At 40.3% G+C, this 14,345-nt stretch overlaps 2 non-coding genes across 2 annotated transcripts; both read right to left on the bottom strand.

Annotated features, from left to right (window-relative positions):
* Window positions 1–131: 131 nt before the first annotated feature.
* On the bottom strand, window positions 132–271 carry LOC139423293 (small nucleolar RNA SNORA8). Its single transcript, XR_011635846.1, has one exon. It is a non-coding gene; the product is annotated as a small nucleolar RNA SNORA8 (small nucleolar RNA).
* A 512-nt stretch (window positions 272–783) lies between these two features.
* LOC139423294 (small nucleolar RNA SNORA18) lies at window positions 784–915 on the bottom strand. The gene has a single exon (XR_011635847.1). It is a non-coding gene; the product is annotated as a small nucleolar RNA SNORA18 (small nucleolar RNA).
* Between the last annotated feature and the right edge of the window lie 13,430 nt (window positions 916–14,345).

The following is a 14,345-nucleotide window of genomic DNA, read 5'->3' on the forward strand; positions in this document are numbered from 1 at the left end:
CTGTGGCAGCCCATGGCATGCCGCTCAGGCCTGGTGTTGGGTATGCTGGGGAATTCTGACACTGCACCACCAGAGGCCTCGCATTCCATGGATGCCAGCCAGCCCACAGAGTGTGCTCGTAGAGAGAGTGGGTTTGTATCAGCACAAATACCAGGGCTCCAGGCACAGACCAGCCAGGAGCCTAATGATGCCAGATGCAGAGTCACTCTCGCACTGTGTTATGAACAGAACAGCCTGTGGTGAGGGCTGGCTGCAGATACCATACAGCGCAACTCAGTGGGCACTCGGCGAGCTTTACAAGAGACTCAACACAAGTACTCACTTTCAATCATAACCTTCAGACCCCTTGGCAAGTTTGCCATGACGGTCCTGTCAAGAGAACACAAGACTGAATTTGCATACAGGAAGTTCAATGATATAAACTTGCTGGGAAGTGAAATGTGTCTCGACAGATATACCAGGACTCCACACAAGAGGCATGGAGACCAACAATGTCGTATGCCCAGGTTGTTCTTGCACTGACTAATGAACACACTAACCAGAGTCACAGCTGGCTGCAGATACCATGCAGTGCTGTGATCATAGTCAATTCCTCCCCATATACCCACAAACAGAAGATGATTTCACGCAACGTAATCAACACTGATCAGGGTTCATACTCACCGAAAGGGCATCTGGGGTTGAGAGCCATCTCGTGGCCAATTGGTAGACCTACACCAGACAGATAAGAAAAGCCATTAGAAACATGTGACTTTAGTTCATAGTAGAGCTGCAATTATGAGTATTTGTACTGCAGTAATATCCCACAGGGCTAATGGCAGCAGCCATGAGGGTAAAGTGAAACCCCATTTGTTCTGTGAGGCATTTCCAATGACTAGGTCCCACTGTGAGGAGTCTGTCGGGATAGGCCTCAGTATGGCATAGAAAGGTTTAAAATATGGAGCACTCATGTAGAGTTTGATTAGAACAATAAAAAGTTAACGAGGCATTTCAAATGGCAAAATACTCACCATGAACATCAAGGTTATGTTGTGTTAAATGCATTAAAGACGAGATCCGCATACGGTGAATTAGGCTCACTGGTCATAACCAGGCGTATTTGTAATTGTTTTGAGAAGGGGCAGAGGAGCATTCTGCATCACAGTAAAAAAAAAGAAGTGTTTTGCACATTCTGCTGTTCTATCATTGGTACAAAGATGTCTATGAAAAAAAGTGTTTGTTTGAAGTGACGTCTATTGTAACATCACTAACGGAAGAGATTGTCACAGCTACGGATTCCAGCTTTAAATATAGGGAAAAACAAATACTTACCAAGACGGCATGACACCATGTCAATGACCATACATATCCCCAGTACGAACAGGAGGTATACAGGGCAAATCATCTTTGCCCCTCGAAGCTGTTGGAATCAATGGAAAGGAAAATTAATACTATATACTGTTGAAGTCGGAAGTTTACATAAACAAGTTTTAATGACTCCAGTGTTTCAACCACTCCACAAATTTCTTGTTAACAAACTAGAGTTTTGGCAAGTCAGTTAGGACATCTACTTTGTGCATGACACAAGTAATTTTTCCAACAATTGTTTACAGACAGATTATTTCACTTGGCTTTAGAAGCTTCTGATAGGCTAATTGACATCATTCAAGTCAATTGGAGGTGTACCTGTGGATGTATTTCAATGCCTACCTTCAAACTCAGTGCCTCTTTAACATTATGGGAAAATAAAAATAAATCAGCCAAGATGTCAGAAAAACAATTGTAGACCTCCACAAGTCTGGTTCATCCTTGGGAGCAATTTCCAAACGCCTGAAGGTACGACGTTCATCTGTACAAACAATAGTACGCAAGTATAAACACCATGGGACCACGCAGCCGTCATACCGCTCAGGAAGGAGACGCGTTCTGTCTCCTACAGATGAATGTACTTTGGTGCGAAAAGTGAAAGAACAGCAAAGGACCTTGTGAAGATGCTGGAGGACACAGATACAAAAGTATCTATATCCACAGTAAAACGAGTCCTATATCAACAAAACCTGAAAGGCCGCTCAGCAAGGAAGAAGCCACTGCTTCGAAACCACCATAAAATAAGCCAGACTACGGTTTGTAACTGCACATGGGGACAAAGATCGTACTTTTTGGAGAAATGTCCTCTGGTCTGATGAAACAAAAATATAACTTTTTGGCCATAATGACCAGCATTATGTTTGGAGGGAAAAGGGGGAGACTTGCAAGCCAAAGAACACTATCCCAACTGTGAAGCACGGGGGTGGCAGCATCATGTTTTGGGGGTGCTTTGCTGCAGGAGGGACTGGTGCACTTCACAAAATAGATGGCATCATGAGGGAGGAAAATTATGTGGATATATTGAAGCAACATCTCAAGACAGCAGTCAGGAAGTTAAAGCTTAGTTGCAAATGGGTCTTCCAAATGAACAATGACCAAGCATAATTCCAAAGTTGTGGCAAAATGGCTTAAGGACAACAAAGTCAAGGTATTGGAGTGGCCATCACAAAGCCCTGACCTCAATCCTATAGAAGATTTGTGGCCAGAACTGAAAAAGCATGTGTGAGCAAGGAGGCCTACAAACCTGACTCAGTTACAACAGCTCTGTCAGGAGGAATGGGCCAAAATTCACCCAACTTATTATAGGACGTTCGTGGAAGGCTACCCGAAATGTTTGACCTAAGTTAAACAATTTAAAGGCAATGCTACCAAATACTAATTGAGTGTATGTAAACTTCTGACCCACTGGGAATGTGATGAAAGAAATAAAAGCTGAAATAAAAAATTGTCTACTATTATTTTGACATGTCACATTGTTAAAATAAAGTGGTGATCCTAACTGACCTAACTGGCTTCATCATATTAAACTCTTCCCTGAAAGACAGGCACTGGATTAAAGGCAAATACTTTGCATTAATTTATTTCCAGATTGATGTCCAGTCTCATAAGTAACACTGCTGCTTGGTGAGCACAGCAGTGGGTTTCAAGAAAATGGATTGCTATGTGCACTGCTCCAGCACTAAGGCCCATGGTGTCAAGGCCCTGACTGGCGCTGCGCTCTCAAAGACATGTACAAGACAGGAAATGTCTTACCACATGGCAAAGCTTCTGGTGCATGGAGTTCTGACTCATTGCAAGATGGCAGGCCTGTCATTTCCTGCAATAATAGCTCTTTCCCAAATCAACATGACTAAGGGAACAAGTAAAATCCATACATCAAATAAATGGAAGGGTTGACAGGGCTATGGGCATCTAACATTACATTTGAAAAAATGTGATTTCAGTAATGAAGTTAATTACCTAGTTACTACATTTGCAAACACTAAATCTAGCTATTAGTTAAGTAAATAGGTTAAAATACTTAGTCCTAGAATACCACAACTACCCATCAGATGAATAACAGCCTGCATTTCATTAACCTCTTGAAACTAGGGGGCACTATTTTTATTTTTGGAAAAATGTTCCCAAAGTAAACCGCCTATTTCTCAGGACCAGATGCTAGAATATGCATATAATGACAGCTTAGGATAGAAAACACTGTAAAGTTTCCAAAACTGTTAAAATAATGTCTGTGAGTATAACAGAACTCATATGGCAGGCAAAAACCAGAGAAAAATCCAACCAGGAAGTGGGAAATCTGAGGTTTGTAGTTTTTCAAGTGATTGCCTATCCAATATTCAGTATAAATGGGGTCAGATTGCACTTCCTACGGCTTCCAGTAGATGTCAACAGTCTTTAGAAAGTGGTTCCGGGCTTCTATTGTTAAAGGGGAGCGAATAAGAGTTGTTTCAACAATTGGTCAGGCTGAAAGCCTCAAGTTTAGTCTTGCGCGTGGCCGTGAGCGCGAGCTCCGTTCCCTTTCTAATGACAACGGAATTGTCAGGTTGGAATATTATTGAAGATTTATGATAAAAACATCCTAAAGATTGATTCTATACATCGTTTGACATGTTTCTACGAACTTTAATGGAACTTTTTAAAACTTTTCGTCTGGATTTAGTGCCCGCGCTTTGCGCATTTGGATTAGTGAACCAAACGTGCAAACAGAAAGGAGGTATTTGGACATAAATGGACTTCAAAGAAAACAAACATTTATTGTGGAACTTGGATTCCTGGGAGTGCATTCCGATGAAGATCAAAGGTAAGTGAATATTTATGAAGCTATTTCTGACTTTTGTTGACTCCACAACTTGGCGGGTATCTGTATGGCTTGTTTTGGTGGCTGAGCGCTGTACTCAGATTATTGCATGGTGTGCTTTCGCCGTAAAGCTTTTTTGAAATCTGACACAGCGGCTGCATTAAGGAGACGTTTACCTCTAATCCTATGTATAACACTTGTATCTTTCATCAAAGTTTATGATGAGTATTTCTGTAAATTGATGTGGCTCTCTGTAAATTCACCGGATGTTTTGGGGGCAAAACATTACTGAACATAACGCGCCAATGTCAACTGCGATTTTTGGATATAAATATGAACTTTATCGAACAAAACATACATGTATTGTGTAACATGAAGTCCTATGAGTGCCATCTGATGAAGATCATCAAAGGTTAGTGATACATTTTCTCTCTATTTCTGCTGTATTTTTTGTGACTAGGCGCTGACCTAACATAATCGCATGGTATGCTTTCGCCGTAAAGCCTTTTTGAAATCGGACACTGTGGTTGGATTAACAAGAAGTAAATCTTTAAAATGGTGTATAATACTTGAATGTTTGAGGAATTTTAATTATGAGATGTCTGTTGTTTGAATTTGGCGCCCTGTAATTTCTCTGGCTGATCAAATGAATCCCGTCAATGTGATTTGAGCCAAAATAAGTATTAATAGAAAAATTCATACAAAGGTATGTGGACAACCCTTCAAATTAGTGGATTAGGCAATTTAAGCCATACACGTTGCTGACAGGTGTATAAAATCAAACACACAGTCATGTAATCTCCATAGACAAACATTGGCAGTAAAATGGCCTTACTGAAGAGCTCAGTGACTTTCAATGTGGCATAGAATGTCATAGAATGCCACCTTCCCAACAAGTCAGTTTATCAAATTTCTGCCCTTGTAGAGCTGCCCCGGTCAACTGTAAGTGCTGTTATTGTGAAGTGGAAACATCTAGGAGCAACAACGCTCAGCCGCGAAGTGGTATGTCACACAAGCTCACAGAACAAAACCGCTGAGTGCTAAAGTGCGCAGTGAGTAAAAATAATTTGTTCTCAGTTGCAACACTCATTACTGAGTTCCAAACCGTCTTTAGAAGCAACGTCAGCACAAGAACTGTTCGTTGGGAGCTTCATGAAATGGGTTTCCATGGCCGAGCAGCCACACACAAGCCTACGATCTCCATGTGAAATGCCAAGCATTGGCTAGAGTGGTGTAAAGCTCGCTGCCATTGGACTCTGGAGCAGTGGAAACGTGTTCTCTGGAGTGATGAATCAAGCTTCACTGTCTGGCAGTCCGACAGACGAATCTGGATTTGGCGGATGCCAGGAGAACGCTACCTCCCCGAATGCATAGTGACAACTGTAAAGTTAGGTGGATGAGGAATAATGGTCTGGGGCTGCTTTTCATAGTTCGGGCTAGGCCCCTTAGTATCAGTGAAGGGAAATCTAAACGCTACAGCATACAATGACATTTTAGACATTTCCTGTTTCAGCATGACAATGCCCCCGTGCACAAAGCGAGGTCCATAATAGAGAAATGCTGTGTCGAGAACTTGACTGGCCTGCACAGAACCCTGACCTCAAGCATTTCGCTACACTCGCATTAACATCTGCTAACCATGTGTATGTGACAAATACAATTTGATTTGATTTGAACCCCACCAAACACCTTTGGGAAGAATTAGAACGCCGACCATGAGCCAGGCCTAATCGCCCAACATTAATGCCCGACCTCACTAATGCTCTTGCAGCAATGTTCCAACATCTAGCGGAAAGCCTTCCCAGAAGAGTGGAGGCTGTTATAGCAGCAAAGGGGGAACCAACTCCCTATTAATGCCCATGATTTTGGAATGAGATGTTCTACGAGCACGTGTCCACATACACTACATAACAAAAAGTATCTCGAACACCATCTTTACCCATAACCCATTAAACGCTGTCCTACAGGTAAACCCAAAAGGTGTCCACCAGGTGTCACAATTGCAATTAAAAGGCAATTTCTATATAAACAATCTTTAAATAGTTTCGCTATATTTCTATTCAATAACAAATCAACCAAAATCTTCTATACTTTTGATTTTACATATACGTAATGTCTCTTACAATAACCATCAGATTGATCACAACTTGGGGTCACATGATGATATGCTGTGCGGTCCTCCCACTACGACTCAGTAAAGCATGCAGTTTATTAGGCTACGATGGAAGTGCAGGGCGATGATATTTTCAAATAAATATTGAGGGTCTTATTCTAGTGATATGATCCATGCCTTTAGCGGTTTGCTATTCTCTTCTGTTCTCAGTTCATTTTCCCATGTTAATTGTATTTATATAAAATGAAGATGTTAATGTCATAACTCAACTCATCAGTATTTAGATGAATATGTCCATTGACTTCTATTTACAATAAAAAACACTGAAAATATTTCCCCTAAGAGTTGCTGTCACAGTATCAAATGTTTCAGTTGTGGAATTACAAATACACACAGTTAGAGGGCAAGTTTGTGTTCAGTTTCAGTTTAATCCATCTATGGTCCATTCCCTTGCAGAGATGTTGTTGGACTGACGTGCCCAAAGTAAACTGCCCGTTACTCACGCCCAGAAGCCAGGATATGCATGTAAGTGGTACCATTGCATAGGAAACACTTTGGAGTTGGTAGAAATGTTAAAAATAATGCATGAGCCTATAACACAATTGATATGGTGGGAGAAAAATCCAAAGAAAAAACAACCAGATTTTGTTTTTTGAGAGAGAGCCCATGCTCTTCCAATGGAAGGTATAGGGTCATATCCAAATCCAGGTCCCAGATTGCAATTACTGTGGTTTCCACTAGATGTCAACAGTCTTTGTTTCAGGCTTGTTTCTTACCAAACAAGGAATCATTTTGAGTATTAGTACTGGGAGTCAGAGTTGGAAATCAGTCTGTGCTCGTGCAACGAAGAGGACATGCAGCTGCTAATTTTGCTGTCCTATTGAACATACTTCTTTCCGTATGAAATAGTATAGTTTAATTACATTTTAGGGTACCTGAAGATTGAATCTAAAAATATTTGGACTTCTTTTAACAAAGTTTAGCGGTAGCTTTTTGGATTCATTTCTCTGCATGTTGAACGAGTGGATTACTCAAATCGATGGCGCCAACTAAACAGACTCTTTGGGATATAAAGAAGGATTTTATCTAACAAAATGACACTACATGTCGTAGCTGGGCCCCTTTGGATGACAAATCAGAAGAAGATTTTCAAAAAAGAAAGTGAATATTTAATCGCTATTTGTGATTTTATGAAGCCTGTGCTGGTTGAAAGATATTTTGATGTGGGGCGCCGTCCTCAAACAATCGCATGGCATGCTTTCGCTGTAATGCCTATTGTAAATCGGACAATTAAGTTAGATGAACAAGACTTTAAGCTTTTAACCGCTATAAGACACTTGTATGTACCTAAATGTTTAATATCCCACATTTTTATGATTATTTATTTGAATTGCGCGCCCTCCAATTTCACCGGAAGTTGTCGACAGGTGTCCCGCTGGTGAGACGCCTATTAATGTCATAACTCAACTCATCAGTATTCAAATGAAATGTCCGTTGACTTCTATTTACAGTAAGAACCACTGAAAATATTTCCCCTAAGAGTTGCTGTCACAGTATCAAATGTTTCAGTCGTGGAATTACAAATACACTCAGTTAGAGGGCAGGCTTGTATTCAGTTTCAGTTTAATCCGTCTATGGTCCATTCCCTTGCAAAGAAGTTGACACACCCCTATTGCCAAGGATTTGTCTATCATATTTCTTATTTTTGTAATAACATAGCAAAGTGAAGATGTTTCAGAGTAGAAAGATAGAGCATAAAGCAGGGACTCCAGCGCCAGTCCTGGAGAACTACAGGGTATGCAGGTTGTTCCAGCCCCCTCCAAGAAGAAATGCATCACAGTCTGTGGAATTGAATACCTTTGACATTGCCCTTAATGAGACAGAAGTGTATTACCCTACAAAAAACACCTGATTTAAACTAATTGTAGTCTAGCCAACTCAAGACCATTATTAGTTGATTATTTTAAAAGAGGTGTGTTAGTGCTGGCCTGAAGCAAAAGCCTTCATTTGTTTGTGTGTTATAGCCTGGATTCAAAATGGTTAAATAGATGTTCTCTCACCCATCTACACACAATACTCTATAATGACAAAGTGAAAACATAAAAAAACATTTGCAAATGATTAAAAATGAAATAAAAATATTAAATGAACCCCTCAATACATGTTAGAAACACCTTAGGCAGAAATTACAGCTGTGAGTATTTCTGGGTAAGTCTCAAATTCTTCAAGCTCTGTCAAGTTGGTTGTTGATCGTTGCCAGACAGCCATTTTCAAGTCTTGTCATAGAATTTCAAGCCATTTTAAGTTAAAACTGTAACTAGGCCACTCAGGAACATTCAATGTAATCTTGGTAAACAACATCAGTGTATATTTGGCCTTGTGTTTTAGGTTATGGTCCTGGTGAATGTCTCCCAGTGTATTTTGGAAAGCAGACTGAACCAGGGTCTCCTCTAGGATTTGCCTGTGATTAGCTTCATTCCATTATTTTTTTTATCATAAATAAACTGTGCCGGGATTTTTACAATTTTGGAGAATCTCTCATAAGATGGGTAAAAGTAATGTAGAACAAACTTTTTTTTTTTAAATACTAGGGAAAAAAGTGGCTAGGGAAAAAGAGATGGATGGTAAAATATATTTCTGTCATGGGCATAGGAATTCAAAAGGTGTTATGATCCTACTGAAAAATGATCTACTGTTGAAGTCAGAAGTTTACATACACTTGAAGTCATTAAAACTTGTTCTTCAACCACCCCAAAAATGTCTCGTTAACAAACAATAGTTTTGGCAAGTCGGTTAGGACATCTACTTTATGCAGGACACAAGTCATTTTTCCAACAATTTTTCACATACAGATTATTTCACTTATAATTCACTGCATCACAATTTCAGTGGGTCAGAAGTTTACTGTGCCTTTAAACAGCTTGGAGAATTCTAGAAAATGTCATGGCTTTAGAAGCTTCTGATAGTCTAATTGACATCATTCAAGTCAATTGAAGGTGTACCTGTTTATGTATTTCAAGGCCTACCTTCAAACAAAGTGCCTATTTTCTTGACATCATGGGGGAATCAAAATAAATCAGCCAAGACCTCAGAAAAACAATTGTAGACCTCCACAAGTCTGGTTCATCCTCGGGAGCAATTTCCAAACGCCTGAAGGTACCACGTTCATCTGTACAAACAATAGTACGCAAATATAAACACCATGGCACCACGCAGCCGTCATACCGCTCAGGAAGGAGACACGTTCTGTTTCCTAGAGATGAATGTACTTTGGTGAGAAAAAGTGCAAATCAATCCCAGAACAACAGCAAAGGACATTGGGAAGAAGCTGGAGGAAACAGGTACAAAAGTATCTATATCCACAGTATAACAAGTCCTATATAGACATAACCTAAAAGGCCGCTCAGCAAGGAAGAAGCAACTGCTCCAAAACCGCCATAAAAAAGCCAAACTACGTTTTGCAACTGCACATGGGGACAAAGATCATACTTTTTGGACAAATGTCCTCTGGTCAGATGAAACAAAAATATAACTTTTTGGCCATAATGACCATCATTATGTTTGGAAGAAAAAGGGGGAGACTTGCAAGCCAAAGAACACTATCCCAACCGTGAAGCACGGGGGTGGCAGCATCAAATTGTGGGGGTGCTTTCCTGCAGGAGGGACTGGTGCACTTCACAAAATAGATGGCATCATGAGGGAGGAAAATTATGTGGCTGTATTGAAGCAAAATTTCAAGACATCAGTCAGGAAGTTAAAGCTTGGTCGCAAATGGGTCTTCCAAATGGACAATGAACCCAAGGATACTTCCAAAGTTGTGGCAAAATGGCTTAAGGACAACAAAGTCAAGGTATTGGAATGGCCATTACAAAGCCCTGACCTCAATCCTATAGAACATTTGTGGCCAGAATTGAAAAGCATGTGCGAGCAAGGAGGCCTACAAATCTGGCTCAGTTACACCAGCTCTGTCAGGAGGAATGGGCCAGAATTCACCCAACTTATTGTGGGAAGCTTGTGGAAGGCTACCTGACATGTTTGACCCAAGTTAAACAATTTAAAGGCAATGCTACCAAATACTAATTCAATGCATGTAAACTTCTGACCCACTTGGAATGTGATGAAAGAAATATAAGCTGAAATAAATCAGTCTTTACTATTATTCTGATATTTCACATTCTTAAAATAAACTGGTGATCCAGCTGACCTAAAACAGGGAATTTTTACTAGGATTAAATGTCAGGAATTGTGAAAAACTGAGTATAAATGTATTTGGCTAAGGTGTACGTAAACTACCGACTACCGACTCTACAACTGTAGATCTTGAGGTGCAATCGGTTAAAATAGATCCTCAAGGAAGATGGATTGCCTTGAATATACTACTTGATAATAAACAGATGTGGCTGGTAATATTGATGATATAAACTTCTTTGAAAATATTTACAATAATCAAATTAGTCTCCAAGATAGAAATAATTATACTATTATGGTAGGGTACTACAACACAGTATTAAGTACATCAATAGACTGTAAACTACCAATTATCACCCTCTGGTACTCAGAGATGGGTTTGCCCCCCCCCCCCCCCCCCTGGGTTGTGCCGTGGCGGTGATCTTTGTGGGCTATACTCGGCCTTGTCTCAGGATGGTAAGTTGGTGGTTGAAGATATCCCTCTAGTGGTGTGGGGGCTGTGCTTTGGCAAAGTGGGTGGGGTTATATCCTTCCTGTTTGGCCCTGTCTGGGGGTGTCCTCGGATGGTGCCACAGTGTCTCCTGACCCCTCCTGTCTCAGCCTCCAGTATTTATGCTGCAGTAGTTTGTGTCGGGGGGCTAGGGTCAGTTTGTTATATCTGGAGTACTTCTCCTGTCTTATTCGGTGTCCTGTGTGAATTTAAGTGTGCTCTCTCTAATTCTCTCTTTCTCTCTCTCTGAGGACCTGAGCCCTAGGACCATGCCTCAGGACTACCTGACATGATGACTCCTTGCTGTCCCCAGTCCAGTTTCTCATCAGAATCAGACAGGATTCTTAAAAGGAAAATATATTGGAGACAACATTAGACAATTACTATAAATAATTGAAAACTATGAAAATACATGGAAACCAGGTAAAATCTTTCAATATATTATGTCTAGAATCAGTTTTTACAGTGCCTTCGGAAAGTATTCAGACCCTTTGACTTTTTCCACATTTTGTTACGTTACATCCGTATTCTAAAATTGATTAAAGAAAACAATTTCTTCAGCAATCTACACACAATACCCCATAATGACAAAGCGAAAACACAGGTTTTTAGAAAGATTTACAAATGTATTAAAAATAATGACAGAGCTCTAGAGGTCCTCCATGGAGATGGGAGAACCTTCCAGAAGGACAACCATCTCTGCAGCACTCCACCAATAGGCCTTTATGGTAGAGTGGCCAGACCGAAGCCACTCCTCCAGTGACAGCCCGCTTGGAGTTTGGCAAAAGGCACCTAAAGACTCAGACCATGAGAAACAATTCTCTGTTCTGAAACGATTCTCTGTTCTGATAAAACAAGATTGAAATCTTTGGCCTGAATGCCAAGGGCCACATCTGAAGAAAACCTGGCACCATCCCTACAATAAAGCATGGCGGTGGCTCTGGCTGGGTCACTTAAGGACATTCAGAGACTTGTACCAAAGCCACTCCTGCGTTGTCTTGGCTGTGTGCTTAGGGTCGTTGTCCTGTTGGAAGGTGAACCTTCACCCCAGTCTGAGATCATGAGCGCTGTGGAGCAGGTTTTCATCAAGGATCTCTCCGTACTTTGCTCCGTTCATCTTTCCCTCGATCCCGACTAGTCACCCAGTCCCTTCCACTGAAAAGAACCCCCACAGCATGATGCTGTGATTAATGGGCAAATGTTGCACAATCCAGATGTGGAAAGTGCTTAAAGACTTACCCAGAAAGACTCAGCCATAACCGCTGTGCTTCTACAATGTATTGATTTTTCAATAAATTTGCAAAGATTTCTAAAAAATATGTTTTCACTTTGTCATTATGGGGTATTGTGTGTAGATGTGTGCGAGAAACAAATACATTTAGAATTCAGGCCATAAAACAGCAATGTGGAATAAGTCAAGTGGTATGAATTCTTTCTGAAGGCAGTTTTCCAGCAGGCTACTAAAGAGAGGCACATCCAATGTTAAAAAGGGGTCTCTTTGCTGTTATGCAGATTAAAACCAACCCTTTCCGTTGGATTGACAATGGAACCCTGTTTAAAGTATCCTCCTTTCTAAATGAAGCCATACAGCGTCGGTTACCATTCCAATTTCATCCTCCAGAAGAGGCTGGCCAAATATCGAATCTCCAATGTACTGATAGAGGATAGACACATTTTCTTGAAAAAAATGTACAAGGTTATAAGGAAGGGATCATGTTTATGAATGACATTTGTAAATAAGGATGGTAAATGTTGTCATACAAGCAATTAACAAAGGTATATATATATAAGCAACTCATTGCAGCTCTGCCACAAAAATGGAAGATGAAATTACTCAAACGAGAAAAGAATAAATGTGTTTGTCTGCCGCCAATCAAAAACCATGCATGGCTTAAAATTATTAGTATAAATCATAATATATATATATATATATCAGTTTTAGTTAAGGTCGAGAGGTTTGACAACTATACCGCATAAAGTTCAAGATAGTTGTGAACAGATTGTTTTATGTCCCAATACGATGCCGTCGGGTTTATGAACTGATATACAAAACATTTGATTCATCAATCTGTTCTTTCCTATTTAAACTATTTATAAAATGTTCACCACAAAAATAATGTTATATGGGGCATTAAACAGTCGGCCCTGTACAGACTGCAACAAAGAAACAGAACCAATAGATCATCAGTAGGGTGCCGATTTAGGATCATATAACTGTATTAATTATGATTTAAAGGGCAAAACCGATCCTAGATCAGCACTCCTACTTTGAGACGTTTTGTGAATACAGGCCCTATTGCCTGTCATTGTGACCTCTTCCACTCACAGACGTATATTGTACATACATGGTCTATGCTTCCAACTCAATCTTGCACCCCTGCCTTCACTCTCACTACCATGAAACAGCGGAACGACACTCTGGGCTCGTGTCATTTGGGTGGGAAATTTCGAAAGAGTGAAACAGTGTTCGGAACCCCAACACACATACAGTAATATAAATGTGCCATGTATTATTTAAATATTAAGAGCTAATATCAATCTAATCTTTGTAAAGTGAGCATAGCAAAAATACACTTTTACAAAAGAAAAGGCACAATCATTCGGCCATTCGGTGCAAAAGTAAGATGAAATAGGAGAAAATATTTATCTTTTTTTTTTTTTTTACCATAGAACAGAATTATGCAAACAACCACCTGAGTGTTAACAAAATGAACAAACCGAGAGGGAGAGATTTTTCTTCACATGCGGTCACATTCCCAAACAATCAATACAGCAGCCTCGCAGGCAATGCGATAGTGTTCAAAGGTACAAAACGTTGTCCAGAAGAAAGATTGACATTCTTGTAGCATCCACAGTTATTTTTTCCCCCCCAAGAAAAAACAGCAGTATCATTAAGCAGTCATTTCCTGACTTACCAATCACATTTGCATGCATTTTTGTTATAATATCCTTTTGTTTTGTACAAAGGCAAACAGATAAAAAAAATGTCACAAGTTAGCTGTTGCGACTGTATATGCATTCAAGAAAGAGACCACCTTGATTGCCTGCTTGACGCCCTGTAGAATTGAGGAAGAGATTGGGTTGGACCTTGGTGTCCAAAACAACTTCTAGTTGGTACTGTAGAGGGGGTGAATATTGGATTGCCAGCACTGCCAAATAGCCAATGAGAGTTAGCATTTCACAAATCACTGTCCACACATAGCCTCTGCCGAGTCCCCAACAACCAGATGTTCTGGTTTTCAGGGGAAATGGAAAGAGAGACTTCCACTTTAGGATGTTAACAAGGAACCACTCCATCTTAACTCCTCCACATTTACTAGATTGGTTGAACAGTGCCGAAGGGAACCTCACCCAAATGTTTTCTTCTCGTCAAGGCCCGTATGTAGGGGATCGAGTTTCAGGTGTTTATT

Source organism: Oncorhynchus clarkii, chromosome 12 (assembly GCF_045791955.1).
Source record: "Oncorhynchus clarkii lewisi isolate Uvic-CL-2024 chromosome 12, UVic_Ocla_1.0, whole genome shotgun sequence".
Taxonomy (NCBI): Eukaryota; Metazoa; Chordata; class Actinopteri; order Salmoniformes; family Salmonidae; genus Oncorhynchus; species Oncorhynchus clarkii.